This window comes from Lycium barbarum, chromosome 12 (genome assembly GCF_019175385.1).
Source record: "Lycium barbarum isolate Lr01 chromosome 12, ASM1917538v2, whole genome shotgun sequence".
NCBI lineage: Eukaryota > Viridiplantae > Streptophyta > Magnoliopsida > Solanales > Solanaceae > Lycium > Lycium barbarum.
In genome coordinates this window covers 65,872,798-65,900,483 of record NC_083348.1, presented here as the reverse complement: position 1 = coordinate 65,900,483, position 27,686 = coordinate 65,872,798, and the positions used below count along the sequence as shown (strand labels likewise).

At 32.1% G+C, this 27,686-nt stretch overlaps 1 long non-coding RNA gene across 1 annotated transcript; it reads left to right on the top strand.

Moving 5' to 3' along the window:
• Window positions 1-26,713: 26,713 nt before the first annotated feature.
• Window positions 26,714-27,322, top strand: LOC132623249 (uncharacterized). The gene is made up of 2 exons (XR_009576179.1): window positions 26,714-27,019; window positions 27,132-27,322. It is a non-coding gene; the product is annotated as an uncharacterized LOC132623249 (long non-coding RNA).
• Window positions 27,323-27,686: the final 364 nt, after the last annotated feature.

Below are 27,686 nucleotides of genomic sequence, written 5' to 3'. Positions count from 1 at the left end.
TACATTTTTTAATTTTTTGTTTATTGGTCATAAGTATGTATGTTTCAACCAGACATTAATTAGCAGGGGCGGATGCAGTAAGAGGCCAGGGTGTTCACCCGAACACCCTGGACAAAAAATTATAGTATATATTTAGGATAAATTTTTTGTGTTCATGTACATATATTAATTTTTGAACACCCTGAACATATATTACAATGTATATTTAGGTCCAGTTATTTTTCCGAACACCCTGAGTGAAAATCCTGGATCCGCCACTGTTAATTAGCCCTGATTTCTAACTGTAATAGGTACTTGTCTCCCAGTTGATGAATTATTTTTATTAGATAAGTAATTTTTCCATTACTAACCGTTCCACGTACCACTTGGTCAAAATATTTATGTGAAGTAATTTGATTCGACATGAAATTAAAAGGGAAAAGGTAAATTTTTAAAATTTATGGTATTAAAAGTTTCATAATATTTGTATAATCATAAGACTTTCAAAACTTATGGTGTGTTAAACATGTCATATTTGTTAGAAAAATATTATTTTCTGTCTAATATCTCAAAAATAGAAGGACTATTCCTAATGACTACTTTGAAATAAGAGTATTAATTCTATAGTTTATTAGCATTAATAGCAGATTTCTTAATGAGAGAAATTGATTGTCCCAAACGTTTTGTAACTGAATTTTGGTCAGCCTTTATGGTTGAATTTTGGTCCCCTTTATGGTCTAGATTCATTCTTTCTTAATGAGTATTTGATATTCTAATAATATCACTGTAGCTGTCAGCTTTTTGAAATAGTAACTGATGGCCCACATTGATATCCTTGAATAGTATTAAGTGCTATTATGTGTATTCAAGTCCCACGTTATTTGCTGAGCTTTTACTAGCTTTGATTAGCCTCTATGACTAGCTGTTCAAAAGTTCTCTGATTTAACTTCTTAAGCCTATAAATTCCAATATCTTTTCCTTGATAAAAAATATACAGAAAGAAGGAAAAAAAAAACATTCTGCTACTCCTCACTTCCTTTTGCTGGGTTTCATAAAATAATTTAATCTTTGTTAGATTCTGGCTCCTAGTTTTGTACTAGAAGAGCTTGTTGAATCCTGGGGGATACACCTTAATCGGGTGAAATATCCTTAAGGACAGTGTTTTAATTGACACGCCTCAAGCTACGAATATTTACGTGAATTCAAGATTTTTTTCCAACAATATTTGTATGGATATAAAGTACGTACTCCTTCCGTCCCTTATTAATTGTCATGTTTCCGAGTTAATTCTTTAAATGATCACTCACCTTGGTGAATATTTGTCTTGTAAAAAACCTTTTTTTTTTTTTTTTTTAGTATAATAACATCACTCATGTTTGAAGAAATATCCCACAAAATCACTTTAGCCGGAAAAGTCATTATCTCACCAGAAAAGCCTTTTCTATTTGTGCTATTATTCCTTTCAATTAATGTATAATAATCTTTTTTTTCATGAACATGCATTTTAACAATCACCTCCAACTTAAGCTCAAATTATTGTTGTTTTTGATGAACAGCTGTAGCGTCACATAATCGAGATAGAGAGAGTATCATAGGTAAATTCAAATTTTAAATTTGACAAGTTTAATTTTTATATTCTTAACACTCAACCTATTACACTTTGAAATTATAGGTTCATAATCTGTTATTTATTAGAATTCTAGTGATTTTTCGCATAATTTTATGTTTACCGTCGAAAAAGGCCTGATACATTTGATGAGTCCGAAACCTAAATGATGGGATAAACATTCAAATCGAGAAATTAGAGGGATAAACCTCAATCTAGTTCTTATAGCCTGTTTGACCAATCTTCTAAAAACAACTTATTTTAAAAAGTACCTTTGGCTAAAAGTAGTTTGTGTTTGGCCAATTAATTTAAAAAGTACTTTTGAGCAGCAATTAGTGTTTGGCCAAGCTTTTAAAAAGTGCTTCTATGTGTATTTTTCTCAAAAGTACTTTTCAAAAAAGTGCTTTTGGGCAAAAGCTATTTTTTTTAGCTTCTGAAAAACTGCTTCTGCTACTCCCCAAAAGTACTTATTTTCTCCCAAAAGCTTGGCCAAACACCTCACTTTTTTAAAATAAGCACTTATTGAAAAAATAAGTACTTTTGGGAGAAAAATAAGCTTGGCCAAACAGGCTATTAATCTTTTCAAAAAAGTTCAGGGATTTCTTATGATCTATGAATATTAAAAACAAATATAAATATTTTATTAATGTACATGGAGTGCAGGTTTAGTGGCGTACCAAATGAGACTGACGTGGAAATGAGGCTTGGTACCTAGGTCGTCCAAAAGAAAGAAAGTTTCAAGTACCTTGGGTCTATTATACAAGGAAATGGGGATATCGACGATGATGTCACTCATCGTATTGGTGTAGGGTGGATGAAATGGAGGCTCACTTCTGGCGTGCTGTGTGACAAGAAAGTGCCACCAAAACTTAAGGGCAAGTCCTACAAAGTGGTGGTTAGACCGACTTTGTTGTACGGGGCAGAATGTTAGCCAATCAAGAACTCTCATGTGCAGAAGATGAAAGTCGTGGAAATGAGAATGTTGCGGTGGATGTGTGGGCACACTAGGAGAGATAAGATTAGGAATGGAGACATCCGAGACAAGGTGGGAGTGGCATCAGTAGAGGACAAGATGCGGGAAACGAGGCTGAGATGGTTTGGGCATGTGAAGAGGAGAGACACAGATGCCCCAGTGCGGAGGTGTGAGAGCTTGGCTATGGACGGCTTCAGGAGAGGTAGAGGTAAGCCAAAGAAGTATTGGGGAGAGGTGATTAGACAGGACATGACGCAATTTCAGCTTACCGAGGGCATGACCTTAGATAGGAGGTTGTGGAGAACTCAGATTAGGATAGAAGGCTAGTAACGCTAGTAGGTAGTCTCACTTATTCTTTCGCACTAGTGGTCGTAGTTTTGCTCTATCGTTTATTGCCCTTTGATTTCTGCTTATATTTGTTGGGTCTTGTCTTTTCAGATTGTTTTATCATGACTTCTTCGCGTTATTTTCTTATTTTCGCATTACTCTGATATGCTTATCCGTATCTGACTCTTTTGTCTTGTTTTCTCTTGAGCCGAGGGTCTTTCAGAAACAATCTCCCTACCTCCCAAGGTGGGGGTAAGGTCTGCGCACACTTTACCCTCCCCAGATCCCATATTGTGGGATTTCACTGGGTATGTTGTTGTTGTTGTATTCTGCATGTGCTTCATGTTAACCATGTTGTTTCAAAAAGATTAAGATATGTGTGTGTAAGGTTTGTGGTATAGAAAGTAAAATTATTGATCATATGCTTTTTAGATGCCTTAAAGCACAATTAGTTCGGAAAATATGCCTCATTAATTGGCCTAATATTGAAAATATAATGGATTTTGCTAGATGGTGGAATGATATATTTTTTTAATGTTAATCAATATCCTGATTCTATTATCTTGCTAAGTTAAGTGTGTCTATCATGTGGCAAATTTGGAAGACGAGAAACTCATTGAGCTTTAATGGGAATATTTATGAATCCAATGAAATTGTAAACAAGGCGCCCTTTGCTTTCCATGAAAATCTAAACAATTTCCTTACTACATTTTCTCCTACGCTTGTACCTGATTGTACTAATGACAGAAATATTATTGTGGCACAAGATAGTGTTGTTCGTATATGCTAGTTTACAGTTGGCAAGCATAGGAATGACTGCTATGGATAGGTGTAAGTAATTTTCTTCAAGCCTTTCATACCCCAATTCAACTTGTTGGGAAGGCCATTACATCTGAAGCACTAGCAATTCATTGTAAATCTTGTCTGATGCAAAAAATGTGGTGGATATTCTACTGAAAAGGAGTGTAGATTCATGGGAGATAGAGACTACTTGTGAAGATAGTAGGAAACTTAAGAGTTTTTTTGAAGATGTAAATGTTGTATATATTCCTAGATCTTGAATTTGCCAGTGCACAATTTAGCCAGTTTTTTGTTTCTTTATTATATAAGGTTGTTTGGGTTTCTGTTTTTCCGAATTAGATTGTAACTGATGTTGTTGCATCTTTCAACTCTTTGAGACCATTTATGCATTAAAGAAATATGTTCACTCTCGGGTATACGCACTCGATAATTCCCCGGCCGTCAAAAATATAATATGAATTCCAAACATTCATGATCTGGATCTTTTCGTGTTCCATATCCGCCTATGTTAAAGGAGTAAGATTGTTTGTTGTCAAAAAAATGTTTAAAGAACCATATATAGTGGCTCCATAATGCTGTTATTTTTATTTTTTTTAAAGAAAAAAACACATTCAAGCCTGTTTATACAGTTTATTTAGCTTATGACTTTACTTTACTACTATAAGTGATCGTTTGGTGCATGACCAAAATTATATCGGGACTATAATCCCGGGACTAATTTATCTCATATCTTGGGACTATTTTATACCATTTAGGAGATGGTATAAAATAGTCCCAGGATAAGTGGTATAAGAAGGTATATCCCAGCTTATACCATGGGATGTATTTTATACTTTGTTTGGTACAAGATATAAATTTATCTCAGAATAAATTTATACTTTCTACTAAACATGATACAAAAATTAATGCTGAAATATCCCAGCTTATACCTTCTACCAAACGACCCTAATAGAAGCTAAGACTTTCAGCAGTTTCCCGTTGTCCTCCTTCCCTGACATGGAGGTGCTTTTGGAATTGCATGTTTTATGTGCTTCCATCTATTGTACCTGATTGATTTTATGGGTGTATTTTTATCTATTTGGACGAAAAAACAGGACATTTTAGTTTAATTTCGTCTGTACTGTGTAAAGATGGGTACAACTTTTTGAAAAGCGGGTCCCACTAAAATCTTCTTTCCACCTTGTTGAGCAAATGCCGTCATTTTCTCGCCCACCTCTGTACTTTTTACTTTTGTGGTACTAATATTCGTACTTGCGCGATGCGCTGCTGGTATCGAATGAAGCTAATCATAGAAAATTATTTGCTTATTTGTTAGATATAATAAAAAATTATCATATGTCACTGACATATTTAAAATTAATAAATTTTTGAAATATTAAATTAGAATTTTACTTATTTGAACACATTAGATTATATTAATTTAACAAAAGTTAATTATCATCTTGTGATGATTAACCTTGTTCATTACACAATCCTGATTAATTATTGTTATATGACATATAAAAAAATCATCTGATTATAAAAAAAAAGGTTTTATTTTATATAATTATTTGAAAAGCAAAGAACTTGCTACTACTATGTTTTAGAGTTACCCACATGAGAAATTTAATTATTTATATTTTAAATTTTAATGTGGTAATTGAATTTCTTTATACTCCATGTTTTAAATTTTGTCTCTATTTATTGAGTCTTTCGTTATGCGGTCTTATTCATAATATAGTTTTTATGAGCAATAACTCATTCTCTCTCTCTCTCTCTCTCTCTCTCTCTCTCTCTCTCTCTCTCTCTCTCTCTTTTACGCATTTTCTCAATAAATAACATCATCTAATCCAACTCCCCCACCCTGCATCCCCCTCCTCTAGTTTGCATGATCTCCGAACATTTACTTATTCGCTTATTCTCTTGCAACAATAATGGACCAGCAAATAGTCATGGATTTTATTTTATGTCACTTCCCCTTGTAAATGACGGTATAAGTCCTTCACATTTCTAATTTGGCATTATCATTTTGTAATTTTAATAGAGTGATAGGAATTGAAAGCAAAATGACGGATTGAACTTGATTTTAAATCCACACAAACATATTTATACGTGCAAGACATATTTTTCATCAAATTATTATCACTATTACAATTTTTTAATTCATGTATACTCGTGTACATTCAAGAACACATAGGTTTTAATTGCATGCAATTCTTCTTCTTTTACTTTTTTTTAAATCACGTCATATTTACCAAAGCAAATACAGTTTATTTTAGGAAAAAACTTATTTAAAGTAATAATAAAGGAAAAGACATGCATGCACTTGTAATATGCATACAAATATTAGCATTATAGAGAGAATATTACAACAAATAAAATGAAACAAAAAATAAGATATACCACAGCTAAAAAAAAAAAAAAGGGCAGCCCGGTGCACTAAGCTCCCGCTATGCGCGGGGTCCGGGGAAGGGCCGGACCACAAGGGTCTATTGTACGTAGCCTTACCTTGGAAAAAAAAAAAAAAAACCCTTCTTATACCACAGCTAGTAATAACTCATTCAATGTGGAAAACTTATAAGTATGAATCGAGCTAATTATCCTACTATTTTCCTAAATAATTACCAATATACTTGTTAAACTAAATATTAAAGATGTTAAAGATTAAGAATTTACCATATAAACGTGCTTGGATGTACTGCTCAATTCAAGGCATTTTCACTCTTGAAAGATCATCATTTTTTATGATACGTAATCCTTTTATTTTTCAATTTTAATTAATTAAGTACATTTTTATGCAAAAAATATATTTTGAGAAGTAAGTCAATGTTATAGCAAAGTAATAAGAGCTTTTGAGGAAACAATTAATATATAAATTGAGTTTCCTATTAAGAATGGAAGTTGATCCAATTTTTATTTTTAATTTTTAATTTTTATTAAATGAAGATTACATTGAAAAAGTTGTCAATATAGCAAGGTGAAAAAAATTGAAGAGGGAAGATGAAATTTTAAAACTTACTTGAATTTGATGCATATTAATTTATTCCGATCTATCCACCTTGCTTGTGCCATTAAACATTACCACGGCTCGCAAACTCTCTTATGTTTTTTTTTTTTTTTGGTATAAGGAGTAATTATTAACATTGTGAAACCATATAAATTATTCGAGTATTTTGTATTCATAAATATGTTAGCGTTACACTTTTAAGCTAATGCAGTTGATTTATATAAACACAATTTCTAAATGAAGAAAAACAAATATTGAAAATTATGTGCATACGGTGATATCAATTTTTGCATAAATCACAAAAATAATTAGAGCAATCATCAGAATCTTACTCTTCATGTAGGGTAACCTAACTTCTGCGATATTTCAAATTTTGGGCAAAAGAAAAAGTGATTGTTTGTACATCTAACATGTAATTATTTTGCCTCTCCGATCGGCTACTTCCTGAAATCAAAACACAGTACATATAATTTATTGTAACTGTTAAAAATATTGTATTACAATTCAAGCACTGCAGTTATAAATTTGCATTTGGAATCGAGCTGTAGAAAGGAAGCAGATTATATGCTATTCACTAAATACACTAAACTAAAATCAGATGATAGCTAAATCTCAGTAAAAGAATGGAGGGTGACCTCATGTTAAACTCATATTTGACTATTCAAATACGGAATATATTAACACGCACGGAGTGCTGCCAGATTTTTCGTAACTTATGTATGCGGAGTACTTGATATACTTTGACTTCAGATAATATCTTATTTTTTTTTAATTTACATTCATCTAGTAATAAACCATAATTCTAGAAGTATATGTAAATATTACTCAATTTATTCTCTCTAAAACAATTGTGCAAATTATGTTGGAGATACTATTTGGATGGATTTAAATCAAATCAAAATACTCGTATGTCTTACAAATATTTAGACAGTAGCTTTGTAAATATTTAATTTTGTAAGTAATAATTTTTACAAAAAATTTGATTAAATAACATATATGATTTATGTGATGCCTAACACACACACACACACACACATTATTACATTATTAATATTAATTTTGAATTATTATTAAATGATGGTTTGAAAAAAGGTAACGGCAAAAAGAAAAAGATATAAAGATCCAATTTTTTTGAATTTGAATAGAGAAACACTCCTATTGAAAACTGATTCTTTTTCCTATCTATTCAAACTCATCTTTTAAACAATGATCATTATCTTTCTCCTCTCTTCTTTATCATTGTCCGTTATATTAATTATGTCTTTCCGTTGAAAGACCAACTTAACTATGAAGTGTGAATTTTCTCCACTCTATTTCTTTTGTCTTTACCTTTTTTCCTTATTTATAAAATATCATTAATTGGCTTATTGAAACACATTTGATACTTATAGTAAATATTTTGAATTTCTTAAGATTAAATTTTCAATCACATAGCTCAAGCAAATATTTATTTAGTTATAAACGTAAAAGCCATAAAATTGGTATTTATTTCTATCACATTTGTCTCCATATCCGTGAAAATATATATTTACGTATTCTACTATACCAATAGCAAAAAAAACAAAAACAAAAACAAAAACAAAAACAAAAAAAGAACAGAATTTCATTGGTTAATAAATAATTGTTTTTAAAAGAGATAGTTTGAATTTGAAAAGTCCTAAAATTACAATGCTAATGATAAAGATGAGTAGTTATTTTAGGTAATTATGCTAGCTTTATATTAAAAAATTAAAACTTTATTTTCAGTTATAAAATTAATTCATCAATTAAGGAATTTGATAATAATTATAAAAACCTTTGTCCTAATTCTCATTAACTTTGTCTTAAAATTGCCAAGTGGCTTGTTATTAGCTTGCCACTTGGCTTAACCACATTGCTTGTACCTCTCCTTTTTTATATACTAGTATTAGTACCCGCGCGATGCACGGACAATAATAAGAAATATTAGTTATTTTAAATAGCGATTTGCGTCATTTGAGCATGTTAGATCATATTGTTTTAAAAAAATTCCAACTGCCATCTTTTTTCTTAATGTATTCTATCGATAATTAAATCTACATAAAATTAAAATACATCATATGCTTTTGTTTTAGCATATTAGATCAGATTACATTAAAAACAATCAACTGATATCTTTTTTCTTAATGTAATGTATCCGATAACAAAATTTGGATGAAATTAAAAGAACTCATATTCATCGAATAGCTTTTTGTTCCTTATTTTTGTTTATGAAAGTATCCTCTAATTAAAATAATTATATAGTTAATTTATTAACTTGTCACTTGATTTAATATTTTCGACCACCCCACTCCCTTTAGTATAAAAAAAAAAGTACCTTTTTCTCAAGAAAAATATAATTTTAAAACTTTTATTTATTATTCACGATTTTTCAGTTTTCCAAATTTTATCAAGAATATTTTGTGTATTAGTTATTTATTTACTTTGTTTTACCTTTTAGATTAATTTAATATATAAATATCCTCACATTATCTCTATCCACCTTTTCTACATTATATAGCTTCACTGTGATATTTTAATTCGTTTTCTATTAATATTTTGCCTATAATCAAAATAATGCTGTATTCTTGTACAAAATATAAATAGAGAAGTAATATGATTATTTTATCATAAAATTTACTAATATTTCTAAATTTCAATTCGAAGATTTGTATCTCAATGTAACAATTTCTATCTTTCAATTCACATCATTTTTTTCTATCTCATTCAAATATTATCTCTTTCCATTTAGACTTAATTTTTCTATCTCAATTCAAATATTTTTATTACAATGTTTATTGACAGTTTGTAAAAATAAAATTCACGTTTTTTTTCAGCGTCACTTGGCTTAATCTCCAAGCCTACTACCCTCTTTTATACAAATTTTACCTATTAAGACTTCAATATTATTACCTAATGCCACTAACCTCCTACTTAACTGAAGAGATTTGTTTTCACCTTTGTCTGTCATGCTATTTTCAAAGAAAAGTTGTCCAAATATTCATAATGAAAATTAATAAATTATACTATTCGGTAATAATATATGAGTGACTTTTATTTAGAGATTATAGATGGTAACGAAAGCTTTTTTTTTTATTTTTTAATAATGCATGTGAAAATAGACATCTAAGGTTTTCTTTACAATTTCAATATTTTCAAAATATTACCCATTATGCGATAACCTATTTCACCATAGAGTGTTAGCTTGCCGCTTTGTGTGATTTTCAGGGAGAAGAAAAAATAGGCTTTGTCTTGAGATATAAAACTCTTAAGCAAAGAAGAATTAATTTTTCCATTAGTAGTACTTTTGTCATTCACTCACCCCTCTTTATATAGCACTCGTTTGGAGTTTTGTCTTTCCAAGTCAAAAGTTTTAACCACCCAGCTCAAACTTTGATTTCTTTTTTCCAAATTCAAAAAAATTGACTTTTGATAAGATTTGATTTGCTTTGTTTTTCAATTCAAAAGGATTACCTGTTAGGAATTTGTGGATGCTATCCTTATATTTAACTTTATATAGTAATTAGTTAGCAGTAGGAGTATCGTTTTAAATCTTTTAACCTTATCTGACCCCCTTTTTATGCTTCTATTGAGCCGAGGGTCTCTCGGAAACAGCCATCCTACCTTGGTAGGAGTAAGGTCTGCGTACATTATACCCTCCCCAGACCCCAAGATGTGGGATTTCACTGGGCTGTTGTTGTTGTTGTTGTTGTTAGCAGTAGGAGTAGGACTGTAGAAACCAAATTCAAACTAACTCAAATTTTGTTTAAATTCAAATTCAAAAGTAATACTCCACCAAATAATAAGTTGTTAGGAATAGGATTTCTTTTTTAAAATACAGTACATCCTTATCCTATAATATATAAACAAATTTAGTACTTAAACTTTTGCTTAACTAATAGTAGGAGTAATGACGGATTCTTTAATAAATAGATATAGAAATAATTGGATTATCTTTTTATTTTATTTCCAACTAATGTTTTAATTTAAATTGCTATTATTGAGATTACCTAAATGGAATTTTCTTTTTTTGTGTATTTATTCTGCTGCTTCAGTTCAATACATTTATTACTAACATATTTACTTCAATTTTTTTTTTAATTTTAATTTACATTTTGTTAGTGAATTATGTCATTTTTCAGAGTTATCAAATAATTTTAGTATCATTAATTTTATTTTCTAATTAGAAAGGGATAAACATCTGATTTGATTTTGAATACAAAGTTAAAGACTACTCTACTTTTGAAGATTAAATCTTATCTTTCTATTCAACTTTAGAAAATGTAGCCTTAAAATCAGGTTTTAAAACTCTATCCTTGAGTTAATCTTTAACAATAATGTGCAGATTAAAATTAAAATTTTCCTTTAATTGAAAATGTTGTGAGTAGAGATGGTAAAATTAGCTCATGAAAACTTAACCCGCCTAACCCGCTCAAGTTTGAGTTGGTCATTTATCCATATATTTATTAGCTCAATCCATTTCAACCCATCAAAATTGGGCTGATAAGCGTAAATGACAAGACAAAATTTATTTTAAAAGACAATTTTTATTGTTATATATAGCCATAATATAGCATAAAAAGTAGTTTTATTAGGTACTAAAAATTTATAAAAGAACAAATAAAAAAATTAAAACTTAGTAAGAATTGGGTGGTTGAGTTATGACTCACTTTTAACTCATTTTAACAACTACTACTTGTGAGTCACAACCACCAGCTCGAATGACAATCTCCTGACGCTGGCAAAGCCAAACAAACACCTTGGAGCATTCTTTTGCATTCCCGATTGCCAAGTGTTAACGATAAATGACATGCGATAAAATCTCCTTTCCAAACACGAGCACCTCTATGCCAACTGCCAAAGACTCCTTAAATGAGTCTGAATAAATCTGAATGGTTAAAATCTATAACAAAATCTTATTATCATTATATTCAAAGATGTTAGTTCATCAATTCCACTCATTTACTGGCAGTGTTTTAAAAGGCGGGGGCGTAAGGCGGGGCGTTTTACATACGCCTCGACGAGGCGTAAGCCCCATGGGTATTTGATTTTTAGTATTTCTTAAAATAATATAATTACAATAAATATTTTTAAATAGGTAAAATTACATAAAAAAAATAAAAGAAAACTGTAAATAAATGATATATATATATATATATATATATATATATATATATATATATATATATGTGTGTGTGTGTGTGTGTGTGTGTGTGTGTGTGTGTGTGTGTGAGCACGCGCGCGCGCGCTTGATCCTCACAAAAAAATGATCAAAGCAATCCATTATACACCGCTTATAACTTGTAATTATATATAACATAATTTTACAAGTATAAACAATACAATGAAATAAAAGCTATTATGAAATGCAAAACAATTCTAACATTTTAACTTTCAAACACGAAAAAAAACACAGTTTCTTAAAACACTATTACTATTATACTATTCATTTTATCTCCCTATAAGCAAATAATCAATAAAATTTATCAATATTACAATTAAAACATAACTTCTTCATGAACAAAAAATAAAATTACATGATAATTCTGATACATAGGACTTATGACCAATGACAAGTGAAAATGTACAATTCCGCTATGTGTTTTTTTTTAAAAAATTAAGTGATATTCACCCTCACGATGTTCTCAAATAGTAAATATCCAATACTACGACTTGTTATATGAGTTACACCCAATCTTATATTTCTATAGATGAAAAACTATTAAGTATCATTATTTTGTTAAACAATTATGAGGGTGAATGATTTTAATTAAGGAATTTAAAATATAATTTGTGTAAGAACTGTTAGGTGAGCCCTGGGCGTTGGGCGTTAGGCGTGTTTAGGGCGTACGGTTGAGCGCTTAGGGCGTAAGCCTCATACGAACTAAGCCCAGCAAGTTAGCCCCAGGGCGTTTTGCCACTGCCCTGCCCCGAGGCGAGCCTCGGGGCGAGTCCTGACACTGCCTTTTAAAACAATGTTTACTGGTACCCGCCATCGCACACTATTATCAACTACAGCTGCCCCTAACATCCACCATTATTAACCGCTACCACTCATAACCACCACCGATGTCAATCACTACATATTGGTAAACATATGCCGAAAGAAAGATTTGGACATGCGACAAAGAAATAATGGCACACTTTAATTTCACATGCCGTTGAAAAAATCACATCTTTATCTTCCTTTAAAATTAAAATTCAATGTTATTACCTATCAAATTAAAGTTTGTCTTAAAATTGCCAAGTGACTTGTTATTAACTTGCTACTTAGCATAACTTATAATTTGTTTGGCCCAAGATTTGTGGAGGCTAAAGTCAATGTGCAAAACAAACAGAAATTCAAAGAACATATACTTTCATCCCATAATTTTGATCAAGCCAAAATTACTTTATATGAACACAAAACGTTTTTCCACATTTTTTTTAGCTTTAACTTCAGATAGTTTTTGATTAATCTCAAAATTTGATAAGCACACACTAAGAATTTACTCGAGCCATCTTGAGCAAGTCTTTAAGTACTTTACACTGAGCAACTTATGACTTCCCATTTTTTTCAAACAGGACAAAAAATTATAGTTCGACCAAGAAAATGTAATACACCAAAAAGACCTTCTCTATTCTTTCTGTGGCTTTTTTAAAATCTCCATATGTGCGAATGATGCAAAATTATAAATAATACTATGTAACAAATCATAAATAATATGTAACTAAAATTGTCAACTTTAAAATCACAAAGAAATCCATATATGCTCCTCACTAATTATGTAGAAATATATCCTATAACAAAAAAAAAAAATGTAATAATAACTTACGTTGGCTTCAATCTAACTTGATTTCTATATAAATCAAGTTTTTTTTTTTTGTTTTTTTATTTGTTCACTTGATAACTTGGGGAGAACAATGCCACAAAGTAGCCTTTATTATTGATGACTTAAAAATTGAATCATCAAGTTTGTAATGAAAGAGACAAAGATAATTCGACGATAGCTCGAACCCATCAAACCGAAAAAAAAAAGAAATATTAAAGCTCGTGAAATGTGTAACAATTGCAATGGAAATACAAAAAGACCATAAAACTTTCAGAACAATATATAATATTTCAAGTTAAATAATAACCAAAATTCCGAAAGCAATTAAGTATTGCCTACCTAATATCTATTGAGACACTTCAAGAACAAAATATCCATCTAATTTTGTATTTAATCAGATTGCACCCGAGAAGTGTTTCCGCAACAATCTGGAAAAGAGAGAGAGAGAGAGACAGAGACAGAGAAGACAAATTAGCAAAACAGAGAAAGGAAGGAGTCAAGCTCGTCATTTTACTTAGTTCATCACAACTATATGTCAATTTATACAATTTACATTACAAAAACTCCTATTAAAGTTGAAACTCTAATAAACTATCTGTTTAAATTGGATTGACTGATAAAATATTTCTTAAATCTCACACTAAGGAGTTATCTACTAATGTTAACTTTGCATATTTATATGAGATAAATTTATTAAAGTTGATTATTCTTTTAAAACATATCTTATCATTATTTTAAAGGATAAGTCTGCCCGAATAATTTCATTAAAATGTGACATAGCATTAGGAATTAAAAATTCTGAAGTATTGTCGTTGTATGATTTCCTTGTTATCGTTCGATCCCAAATCCAAATTCAAAATTCTTAATGTCAATTCAAAAGTGTTTATCATTCAATCCAATTCTAATTTAGTTTTTTTTTTTATTTTTTTTTTATTTTTTTATCTATAGGTCAAAAATATTTAGTCTTTAATTTAAATTTAAATTCAAATTTACCTCAATTCAAGAATCTTTATCTTTCATTTTAGTGTTATTAGAATATGTTTGACTACTATTTATTCACGTATAACATGTCATGAAATAGAGGATTTAAGAAAATGCAAGTTCACTTTTAAGAAATTGAATTTGGATAGCTTTTAATTTAAATTTTAAAACTTCAAAATAATTTCAAGCTCATTGATTAAAATCACGCAATGGAACTTTATATAATTGGTTTTAAAAATTTTATATGTCATTTAATTGATAATGAACATAAGTAAAAAATAGGTTTAAAAGAGATTAAAAATAAGAAAATAAGTTGAATTTTATAATTATCGATAAAGAGTGCATCTCTTTATAAGAATTTCAGATTGCTTTGAAAGATTTAACTAGAATTCAAATTCATCACTAATCAAATTTAGGTGATATATATTTTTAGTTTGAAATATCAGTTTTTGAATTCAAATTTAATATTATTACATAACCTGTATTTGATTGTCCTAAAATTGCCAAGTGGCTTGTTATTAGCTTGCCACTTGGCTTAACCACATTGCTTGTACCTCTTTATATATATATATATATATATATATATATATATATAGATATAGATAGTACTGCTATTTTATTTACTACTACTATGACTGTTTATTTACATTTCAATTGGTAGTATAATGGATAAAAGTGTCAATTTTAATAATATGTGAAGAAGTTTGGCATCTTAAGGTACGTTCCTAAAAAGATAGGTTTTCATTGTAGGTTGTGGATTGAATTTTCCTACTATTTTATTTCTATTTGCATTTGTATAAATGAACTCTCGAAGAAAAAAATTACATAACCAATTTTTTTTTGAATTGCCAATTTTTACTGGGAATAACTGAGGTTAAAAAAATGTATTGCTTATAAACATAGTATCTTAGTTGATAAATTGGAGAGAAATTGCTATAATATAAAGAAATAAATGGGATTTATGAGAATTGATCAGAAATGTTCTAAATGTCCAAATGTGCTTCTTATAGTTGAAGTGAAATAAAAAGGATAAAATGTTAAAATTATATTTTCTTGCACTTAGTGAGATCACCAAAGAAAAAATGGGGCAACATTTTTGGTTGCAGAGAATTGATTTCCAACAAAATCAAAAGAAAAAATATTGAGGTGAAGAATAACTAGAACAAAGTATTCCATCATTTTATATAAATGTATATTACTTTCCTTTCCTTTTTTGTTTGTTTAAAAAATGTCACGTTTTATATTTAGTAACTCTTTAAATTCAGTATCTTACATGACATATTTACAACCACAATATTCATAAGGCTTTTTGATATATTACAAACATTTTTAATTTAAGACCACAAGATTTATAATAGTCTCATTTACTTACTTCAACTCAAAATCCATTCAAACTATTACACATATATTAAAATAAATCAGTAATTGAACAATATTGAAAATGGATATGGGAGTAGATCTATATATATATTTACAACATTAAATAGTCTTCTACATTTAAGTCATGCTGAGGTGTATATTTTATCTCTCAGTGGTCGTTTGGTATGCAGACAAATTTATGCTGGGATTATAGTCCTGGTACTAAATAATCCCTGGATTATTTAGTACTAGTCCTTTGTTTGGTTCATTGAATTAAAGATGGGATATACCATGTATAATTCAAAGCACGTGTTTGGTTTGAAGTTGGATAAACCTAGATAAAATTTTCATTTTCAATTTTAACCTTGATATTCCAATGGCTTATTGTGCATAGGTGCAAAAACATACAAGAGATCCAACTTGGTGCATAGGTTATAGATTACCCATTATAATGAACTCCCACTAGTTTGTTTTCTTTTTTTTCTTCTTCTTACAACTTTGGTTATTCACTCAAGCTAGTAAATTGGTTGCCTAGAAACTAAAAAAACAGAAACAGAAACTGAAACTGAAACTAGGTGCTGGAAATGCAAGATACATGATAAAGTAACAGAAAATGAGAAGAAAATAAAAGGACAAACTTACAGAGATGGATTTCTTGGAGTATCAATATGTTGGATTTCTTGGAGTATCAATCTCCCATAGCTGAGTGCCCAAAGCTCTGGTGGGAGAAGTGAAGATGAGAAAAGAAATTTCTGGAACAGCGTGATACGTATATATGAAACAGGTTAAGGGGAAAGATGGTCATTTAGAAAAGTTATCCCAACATATATTGGTACCGATATTAGTTATACCAACTAGAAAAGGGGATAATATTATCCCAATTTATAGTATAATTTTGTACCAATACTAATTAATAACTCAAATCAAACATGGTACTAATTTAACCCAAAAATTTAATACCAGCATATCCTATCTTATACCCTCCCCCTCAGTACGTTAAATTGTTTGAAGTGTATTTTTCTAAAGTTGCATCTAGCTAGAGCTTTGTCAGAAGCAGTTTCCCAAGCACTAGTGACCACTGCAGTGGGTTCTAATTGCTCGAAGCAATTTTGCAGGAGAAAAAGAAACTTCTCAGCAATTGGGCCCAGGCCCACCAGTAAATTAAAATAGAAAACATTAAGTACGGCGTATAAAACGCTTTTAATTATTGTAAATTAAATGGTACATCCCGTATTTTTGGATCAAGAAATTGAATCGTCCAACATGAAAGATTTTACTGAGGCCGTAGGATTTGGTCATATTCAAGCATGAAAATAAAGAGCTCGGTGTATAAAAGGATGAAGTTTTGAAATGATTTAAGATGAAAAAGTGTGTTGACGACGACTGGAATAATATTTTATGTTTGGCATATTAGGCTATGGACTAGTAATACATCACATGAACATGATAATGAGTATATAAAGTGTATTTAAAATGATTATTATTTAAGTGAATTGAGATCAAGAAATTAATTATGGGAGTATTTGATTAAATGTTGAAATGCGGTTTGAGGGTAAAGGGGTAATTATGGTATTAGTGGATAATGGGATAAGTATAATGTTAATATCTATGTTTCCACGTGTTTCCTCGGTGCCAAACTGCCAATGCAGCAAATGACTATGCAGATATATGAAGAGGTGGGTGGACACCTTTAAGATTAAGATAGATCTCATAAAAGTCATCAAGGGAGTGCACCCCACGGTCCAAAAGGAAGAGGGTGTACTTGAGCTCTTATTTTCTTTCACCTTCAGTAGACTAATTTCACGGAAAAGGGCCAAATATATCCCCAGAAAAGAGTCATATATACCCTTCGTTATATTTTAGGTTCAAATATAATCCTACAATTATACTATTGATTTAAATATACTTTCACTGTTAAGTTTGTCCAAGGTGGACATCCAATCCTATGTGACAATGACATTTGATGAGGTGGATGCCACATGGCACGCCACATCATCGCCCTAACCCATTTTACCCCTTCCCTCTATTTATTCTTCTACCACTAAAATTTTCTTCCTCTCCACCACCATTACCGCCACTATAACCATCTCCGTATCTAAAAAATAAAATGAGTTCGTACAACTAAGACAAAGGAAATTTTAGTGCTATCTAAGATATCCACTATGAACGAGCTTTAACCCGTACCCCTCAATCATAATTGCAAGATATTAACGAGTTCAATTCTAGTTTCTATTGAATCCATACTTTTTAAGAATTTGAATTTAGAATTTAATTGTATCAAAAAATTATTTGATTTAACTGGATCCAATCAATAAGCTGCATCCATCCACCACTGAATCTAAACAGAATAGGAAAAAACATGAATGCACAGAACTTCCATTTTTTCATTTCCTCTAGTTTCCTTTTTCTTTTGGTCCATACTTTCCCCATCGGCGGGCCTTCATCGGTCAGCTGCTGTTTTTCCCTCTATCAATTCCTATATCTTGATAAAATTTCATAAACGTGGTGCTTAACCTAAATCGGATAAAACTTCAACAAAAACAGTTCACAATGTTTAGCTAAGCTATTCACAATAGCAAGTAAATGTTACTAGGCTTAAATGTTTCATTTTTCAAGTTAGATGTCATGGTGGTGGCCGGCGGTAATGGTGATGGAGGGGTAGAGAATTTTAGTGGTGGAAGAATAAATAGAGGGGAGGGGTAAAATGGATTAGGGGCGATGAGGTGGCATGCCACGTGACATCACCTCATCAAATGTCAGTGTCATATAGGATTAGATGTCCACCTTGGACAGACTTAATGGAGGAGGGGTATATTTGAACCAATAGTATAACGGTAGGGGTATATTTGGACCCAAAGTATAACGAAGGGTATATATGACCCTTTTCTGATAGTACAGGGGTATATTTGGCCCTTTTCCGTTTCATAAATAATGGTGCTATAGTAAATTCTTATACAACAACGTTTGGAGACCTCTCACTTTGAATTAAGTACCTTGCTTTTTAAGCAACTTGAGCAGCAACGTGATTACCCATTTTGAGAAAGAAAAAGTCGAGCAGCATCATTATTTTACGGGTTTCACTAATTGCTTCGATCTCGTTATTTCATTTTGTCGTGTTGTTGAATCCGGGCTTTCTTGAAAGTGAAGTAAGATGGAAGAAGAGTACTTCTTTGCATATAAGGTAAGAAATCCTCTCTCCTAGATGTATTTGATTTATCCAAGTTGTATCTACATTGCTAGATGAAAGAAATACGGAAATTATATCGGAAATCGGATAAATTGGTGTTGTAGTTCCGTGGACTGTTTTGGGAGGTTGTTCTTATGAAATTATATGACTGGGAATTAATTGAATAACCTGGAGGTGGTGTTGTTGTTTTTAATAGTGTTGAGAAATTTCAGAATGAAGATGGGGTTTAAAACTATTGTTTAATTGACAAGCCGAGCTTGCCGCTCATCGCATTATTGTTTGAATTATCGAAACTATTTTTATATTGTCGAGGGGCTGGATCGATGGGATTAATTGCTGATGTTGTTAATATGATTGTTGGTATTGTTGTTGATGATTTGGCCGAGTTGAATTCTCGGGATTTGTTGAATTTATAAAGGAAATGCTGTCCGAATTTCTATAAATGATGTGCTAGCTTAGGGTTGGATTCCTAAGTACCTATAGCTAATGTTTGGTATCTACTGACGTTATTGTAGATCTTGGGAAGCCCGAGACTTAGGTTTGGATTAGCTTAAGAAGTGGACAAGGTATGCCAAGGCTATTCCCTTTTCTTCTTTTGGTATGATTCTATGAAACGAACGACAACGCATAAACTCCAAATGTGACTCCTACTCTTAGAACATCAGAATGATATATATCCTTGTTTCCAAAGGCTATCTTATTGTATACTGTTTCATATCTATAATTCTAAAGGCTTCACATATTGATATTAGTGCTTCTTAATGGTACTTGAGGGTCTTACGTTCCTATATTATATCAAGGGTCCCATAAGAGTCCTATGAGTCTCACTTGCATTCATTTGCATCTATATATATGTATGCACTATTTTACTTCACCGAGCCACGCTATAGTTGGCCGAGTACGGCACGTAGATGTGCAACTATTGATCAGTTGGCTATTCACATCGAGTCCCTTACTAAAAGGCCGGGTACGGTATATATTTACATTTTACCGAGTCTCTTATTAAAGGGCCAAGTACGGTATTTATTGACATTTTACCCAGTCCCTTACTAAAGGGCCGGGTACGATATATATTTACATTTTATCGAGTCTCTTACTAAAGGGCGGGTACGGTATATATTTACATTTAACCGAGTCCCTTACTAAAGGGCCGGGTATGGTGTATTTACATTTTACCGAGTCCCTTACTAAAGGGCCGGGTACGGTATATATTTACATTTCACCGAGTTCCACTAGGGCCGGGTACGTTATATAGATATGATGGCGATAAAGGCCTATGGATACTTATGCATTGATAAATGGTTTTACATGAAAGCATGCATGATTCTCGCCTGCGGGGCTATTTACATTATTGTTCTCTGCCTTCAGGGCTATTCACCGTACAGGTTGTTTCTCGTACTTTCATTATGATTTATGATTCATTCCTTATGATTACTGTTGCCTTACATACTCGGTACATTGTTCGTACTGACATCTCTTTGCCTGGGGGCACTGTGTTCATGCCACGCAGCCCCAGATTGTTTTGTAGGAAAGATTATACAGGAGACTGATTTTAGGGTATTCCCAGGCTATCAACTGGATTGGTAAAATCCATTTCATTCGGAGTATGACCGAGTCAGAGTATTTCTTTATGATTTGAGTCAGATGCATTATGGGTATGTTGGGGCCCTGTCCCAAATTATGTTTTGATATCATGTTCTATATTAGAGACTTCTGTAGATAGGGTCATGTATACAGTATGTCAGTCTTGTTTGCGGCTATGTAAGCCGACATATCATTTTGCATTACTTTACGGATTCATATTATTATAGACTTTACTTGATTTAAAAAAAATGAAAAGAATGTTTTTTAAAAGCTTTCATTATGCATTTCATGATTTAAGAGTCCAGTGAAATTATGAGTATAACAAGAACCAGCGGGTTCGCTCGGCTCTAAGTAAGGGTCGGGTGCTCATCATGCCCTATCAGGATTGGGGTGTGACAAAGTGGTATCAGAGAAGTTCGTCCTAGGGGTTGTTTGCAAAGTCGTGTCTAGTAGAGTCTTGTTTATGGTGTGTTGCGCGCCACATTTATAAACAGGAGGCTACAAGGCATTTAGGATGGTTACTTTTCTTTCATATCTAAGATTGTGTGATAGAGCCAAGCTATAGGAAATGAGATTTCTTATACTAACTCTTGATTTCAGCAGAAGAATGGTATCGACAGAAGAAAGTGAGTGATGATATTGGAAGTTACAGAGGTAAGTCACTTTGTTGAGGCTATGTTATCAGAATATGTATTTATATGATAATGGATTGGTTGTCATAGAGGTAAGTCAAGTACAACAGAGGAATTGATTAAATGTATCTCTTGATGATAAGTTCAGTTATAAGTTTGTGAACTAAACAAATTGAGTGAATCAGTACAAAGGTAAGCAAAGGTACGAAAGATGTATGTCGGGTGAGGTAAGAATATTGAGGTATGATTGAAATGTAAAGATGAACAATGAAAGGGAAAGTAAATAGGAAGGTATAACAGGGCAGATCGCTAAAAGATCAGGTACATCTCGAGGTGTGATATATGAGGTAAGTTTCGACATCTTTATACTTTTACTTGAAATTGGGAGCCCTGTGTGGCTAAGATATGTCGTGTGTATATATATATATTTGCTGCGTGCAGGTTTTGAATAGTAAGAAATATAGAGGAAACTCTGCCGAAATTTTCCTAGAATTTAAAGGAGATCAGATATAAGCTTGCAATATGTCCTAACAGGAACAGATGTTGTGTAAAAAGTAATGGCAGGACGAGATTAAATTAGGAGTATCATTGACAACTACAAGAGATGAGTTAAATGTTGTTGAATTGATAGTAACAGTAAAAGATCGACATTGATATGGTAAAGAGAAATATTAGAGTAAATTAGGGAGACTGGTAGTACAAAAACATGACATAGAAGAGAAAGGGTAACTCCAATAGAGTGTGATACTGAAGTATTGATTGGATGGATAAGCACAAGTAAAATACGACAAGTCTATTAGCAAAATAAAGTAACTGCATGACTGAGATAGGGGTACGAAATACGAAGGGTTATAATGAATGCGAATACATTGGTAAGACAACTTATGTGGTAAGTGTAATAGGGCTGATCAGAAAGAGTAACAGGTTAAGTATGCGTACTTCACGAGGTTTATTCCATTTTATAAGAAGGCCTGCGAATGAGATCAAGAAGTGGCACTCTATAGAGTTGATTATGATCATGATATAATGAGAACATAGCAAGAACTGTAATACAAAGTAAGTACAGTATGGCGAGGAACCGACTAAAGATGTGACATGTTCTATATGAATAAGGAGTGAATGCAAGTGTAAAACCAATAAACGACCCATGAGGCAGTAGATAAGAAAGCTAATAAGACCTTATTATGGGAAAGTCCAGCATAGAGGTTTCGCAATGACAGAAATGATAGCAAGCAAAAGGAAAAAGAAAGTCAACTTGAAAATGAAATCAGAGAAAAGTGATATGACAAAGTAGTAATAGTTTGTGATTTGTATAATCGAGATCACGAGTGATATATTTGGCTGGATGTAAAAGACCAAGACTACGAAAAGATGAATAATGAAATAGAACGATTGTTACGAAAAAAAATCAGCATAATAAGGATGATTGGGGATGATCAGAATGAACATAATAAGTTTTGGAAGCGAAGAATGGATAGTATAGAAGTAATATATTCTAAAGGACAAAGTGGTACTGAGTTAAGAATAGGGTTCCTTGTGCGAGAAATAAAGGATTGATTATAAAACGAGAGGTAATAAGATAAATTGAGGAGGAAAGAATGTAAAGGAATAAGTATGGGTATAGAAAGAAAAGGAAATATGTGAAGTACGCGCGCTTGAGAAGTAGTCGTATCATGAAAAATGGAAGATGCATATCCTACGAATATCCTATGCCAAGACAGAACGAGTAAAGTATATAAAGGAATAAGTTGGAAAGAAAAATGTGGCCATGAGTTATGAGTTTACCGTACGACGATAAAGCGATAAAGCAAGGATATCATCAACGACCAATACGATATGATTATGATTGGTTTTGAAATCAATGTTGAGTGAAACTCAAGAGTAAAAGAGTATGAGGCATAAGAGGTATTAGTTGCGCATGAGACTTAGATCCTTGAAAACAAAGATGACGAGTTTAAAGGAAAATGCATGTATGGTTACTATAAGTCGATTACGGGAAAGAGAGGAACAACTTGAGATGGGAAGAAAAGGGAAAGATGACGCTATGAGTGAACTCTGAGTATTGAAGAATGGGATAAGTGACATTACATGGATGGTACAGATAGCTAGACATACTACTATTTCAAGCATCCCTATGGGTCAGAAGTTGTTAATTTGAGCGGATGTAGACATTGACTCATAACTAACGGTTGAGCTAAGTAAAATACATCCTTGTTTGGATTGCTATGTTGGTTGTATTACTTGGTTGCAATAATGCAAGAGGAGTATGTTAATATTTCACACATGAATTACCGCAGCTATAAATTATGGGGAATGGCATAAATATGGTGCAGTATAATCAGGGAATTGACGAAAGGGATATATGAATTCGAGATTGGAAGTGAGGTAATGGAGGTAAGTAAGACTCTTAAGGGGGGAAGCGAGTAAGGAAAATACAAGTGTAGGGATTGAAACGATGAATCCTAAGATGTGACAGATATAAACTTTAAAACAAAAAGTGAGAGTTATGGAGAAATGTGTCTAATAGCTAGTAAATAAATGACCAAGAATCGAGCAGGTATCTGAGACTGTACTAAAAATCATCCATGAAGACCTTGAACAACATGACATTTAGAGCAAATAACTCATGGAATATTGTAAGGCCAAAGTCATAGATGGACCCCTGAACTTGTCCTGATTTTTCATTTAGACCCCTTAACTGAAACGTTGACCATCTGGACCCTCAAACATAAGATAAAGTGTGTCATTTGAACCCCTCGTGCCAGCTAGGCACACACGTGCAGTCCACTTGCAGTGGCATGAAAAAACAGACCAGTGACATGGAAAAATAGACCAGTGACATGTAAGCCATGTCAACAAAAAAAAAATAATTTAAGAAAAATTAATTTTAAAATCTATTTAAATAATTTAAAAAAATCTGAAAAACCCAACCCATCCTCTCCGATAGCCCACTTCACCGCCGCTACTGCCGCTGCTGCCTCCGCCGCCCCCACCGCTTCAAAATCTATTTAAATAATTAAAAAAATGGTGCCGTTTTTTTTCAGAGATTTATTTAAATAGATTTTGAAGTGGAGTAGCGGCGGAGGCGCCGACAGTGGCGGCGGCGAAGTGGGATATCGGAGAGGATGGGTTGGGCTTTTCAATTGTTTTAATTATTTAAATAGATTTTAAAATAGAGTTTTTGTTAAAATTAATTTTTAATGATTAAAAATTTTAAAAAGTGAAAAGATTTGGTAACTCACACTCTGTTTAAAGAAGTGCACTGAACGCGTGTGCCTAGCTGGCACGAGGGGTTCAAATGACACATTTTATCTTATGTTCGAGGGTCCAGATGGTCAACGTTTCAGTTAAGGGGTCTAAATGAAAAATCAGGACAAGTTCAGGGGTCCATCTATGACTTTGGCCATATTGTAAAGGATAGCGCTGCTATACTGGAATAGACACAAAGGAATTGGCAGTTAGACTCGTTTGTTAATGATATTGCGATTTATAAGTGACAAATAAAGGAAGGAAAAGACTATTGTTTAATTGACAAGTCGAGGTTGCCGCTCGTCGCATTATTGTTTGAATTATCGAAACTATTTTTATATTGTTGAGGGGCTGGATCGATGGGATTAATTGTTGATGTTGTTAATATGGTTGTTGGTATTGTTGTTGATGATTTGGCCGAGTTGAATTCTCGGGGTTTGTTGAATTTATAAAAGAAATGCTGTCCGAATTTCTATAAATGATGTGCTAGCTTAGGGTTGGATTCCTAAGCACCTATAGCTAATGTTTGGTATCTACTGACGTTGTTGTAGATCTTGGGATGCCCGAGACTTAGGTTTGGATTAGCTTAAGAAGCGGATAAGGTATGTCAAGGCTCTTCCCTTTTCTTCTTTTGGCATGATTCTATGAAACGAACGACAACGCATAAACTCCAAATGTGACTCCTACTCTTAGAATATCAGAATGACATATATCCTTGTTTCCAAAGTCTATCTTATTGTATATTATTTCATATCTATAATTCTAAAGGCTTCACATATTGATATTAGTGCTTCTTAATGGTACTTGAGGATCTTACGTTCCTATATCATATCAAGGGCCCCATAAGAGTCCTATGAGTCTCACTTGCATTCATTTGCATCTATATATATGTATGCACTATTTTACTTCACCGAGCCACGCTATAGTTGGCCAGGTTCAACACGTAGATGTGCAACTACTGATCAGTTGGCTATTCACACTGAGTCCCTTACTAAAGGGCCGGGTACGGTATATATTTACATTTTACCGAGTCCCTTACTAAAGGGTCGGGTACGTTATATATTTACATTTTACCAAGTCCCTTACTAAAGGGCCGGGTACGGTATATATTTACATTTTACCGAGTCCCTTACTAAAGGCGGGTACGGTATATATTTACATTTCACCGAGTCCCACTAGGGCCGGGTACGTTATATAGATATAATGGCGATAAAGGTCTATGGATACTTATGCATTGATAAATGGTTTTACATGAAAGCATGCATGATTCTTGCCTGCGGGGCTATTACATTGTCTTTGCCTTCGGGGCTATTTACATTATTGTTCTCTGCCTTTAGGGCTATTCACCGTACATGTTGTTTCTCATACTTTCATCATGATTTATGATTCATTCCTTATTATTACTGCTGGCTTACATACTCAGTACATTATTCGTACTGACGTCCCTTTGCCTGGGGACGCTGTGTTCATGCCACGCAGCCCCAGATTGTTTTGTAGGAAAGATTATACAGGAGACTGACTGTAGGGTATTCCCAGGCTATCAACTGTTTTGGTAAACTCCATTTCATTCGGAGTATGGCCGAGTCAGAGTATTTCTTTATGATTTGAGTCAGATGCATTATGGGTATGTTGGGGCCCTATCCCAAATTATGTTTTGATATCATGTTCTACATTAGAGACTTTTGCAGACAGAGTCATGTATACAGTATGCCAGTCTTGTAAGCGGCTATGTAAGCCGACATATCATTTTGCATTACTTTACGGATTCATATTATTACAGACTTTACTTGATTTAAGAAAGACGAAAAGAATGTTTTTTAAAAGCTTTCATTATGCATTTCATTTCATGATTTAAGAGTCCAGTGAAATTATGAGTATAATAAGAACCAGCGGGTTTGCTCGGCTCTAAGTAAGGGTCGGGTGCCCATCATGCCCTATCAGGATTGGGGGGTGACATTAAATAACTTCAATAACTTTCAAATTAACTGTAATTTCTTATAAATAGATATCTTTGTTTTTCACACGTTGTTGTAGTTCGGTCAAATTTTTATTTGTGAATGTTTGATGTTACATTTACATAATATGATAGTCAAAATGTTTTATATTGACTTTAGATTGTACTATATTTATTTGGTTGTAATCTTAATTTTTATTAGCAAGTAGTATTAATTGTAACTTGACTTAATTTAAATCAAGAAAATTTTGGTTATAAATAGTGTTGCTTTGCTTTCATCTAGCATCTCATATAAAAATTAAATCTAACAAATTACATATATTTTACTCAATTGAGGAGAGGAAGTGCATTATCCTGCAGATCATGAATTTCAAAAAAGTTCTAGTTATATTTTTCATTGTGATTTTTGCAACAAATATTGAAGCTAATGGCGAGATGAAATTGTCTTGTAAAGCAAAATGTAAAATTTTATGTATATACAATCCTTTTTGCATGGAAAAATGCCTGAAGGAATGTGATCGTTCTATTTCTCCCAAAAAACTAAATTGTCAGTTAAATTGTTCAACTGAACGTTGCTCCGAATTTAAAGAAGGTATAATTTGTTTTATATCTTTCTCTATTCAATAATTTTACATTTTTTCTAACAAGCAAAGTTAATATAACTTAATCTATGACTTATAAGTTTTTAACATATTCTTTCACAGATGAGAAGTTAATCAGAAGCTGCTTGGATGAATGTGCAACAAAATATTGCAATGGCATGTAATATTATGTTATTTGTCCTTGGCTAACTAAAGCAATGCATTGAAAACAAACTAGAAAAAAATATGCTATCTTGATGACTCCAATTGTAATCAAGATTTAAGCTTTTAATAAAATAATATGTTTGTGACAACTTTATCTTTTGATTTTCAATTTTCTTTATCAAATGTTTGTCACCTCTACTAAAGAGAAATTAGTTAACTTATATATTAATGCATGATTTGCTCTAATTTCCATGAGGCTAGATATCCATTATAGTGTTTATCAAACTTGACGCTAAAAGTTACAGTACAGAGTCTCATGTGACGTGAATTTTGATTAATTAAAGTTTTAAAGAGAATATCAAATACTGATCGTGAAAATCAAAGAAAAGAATGAACACACACATTTTATTTCTTCTGAGTTCTGACAAGAATGAGGTAACTTCCTAGATTTATTATAAACAAACTGTAGACTTTGAAATTTTACCGGATTTAAAATAGGACTCTACAAGATGA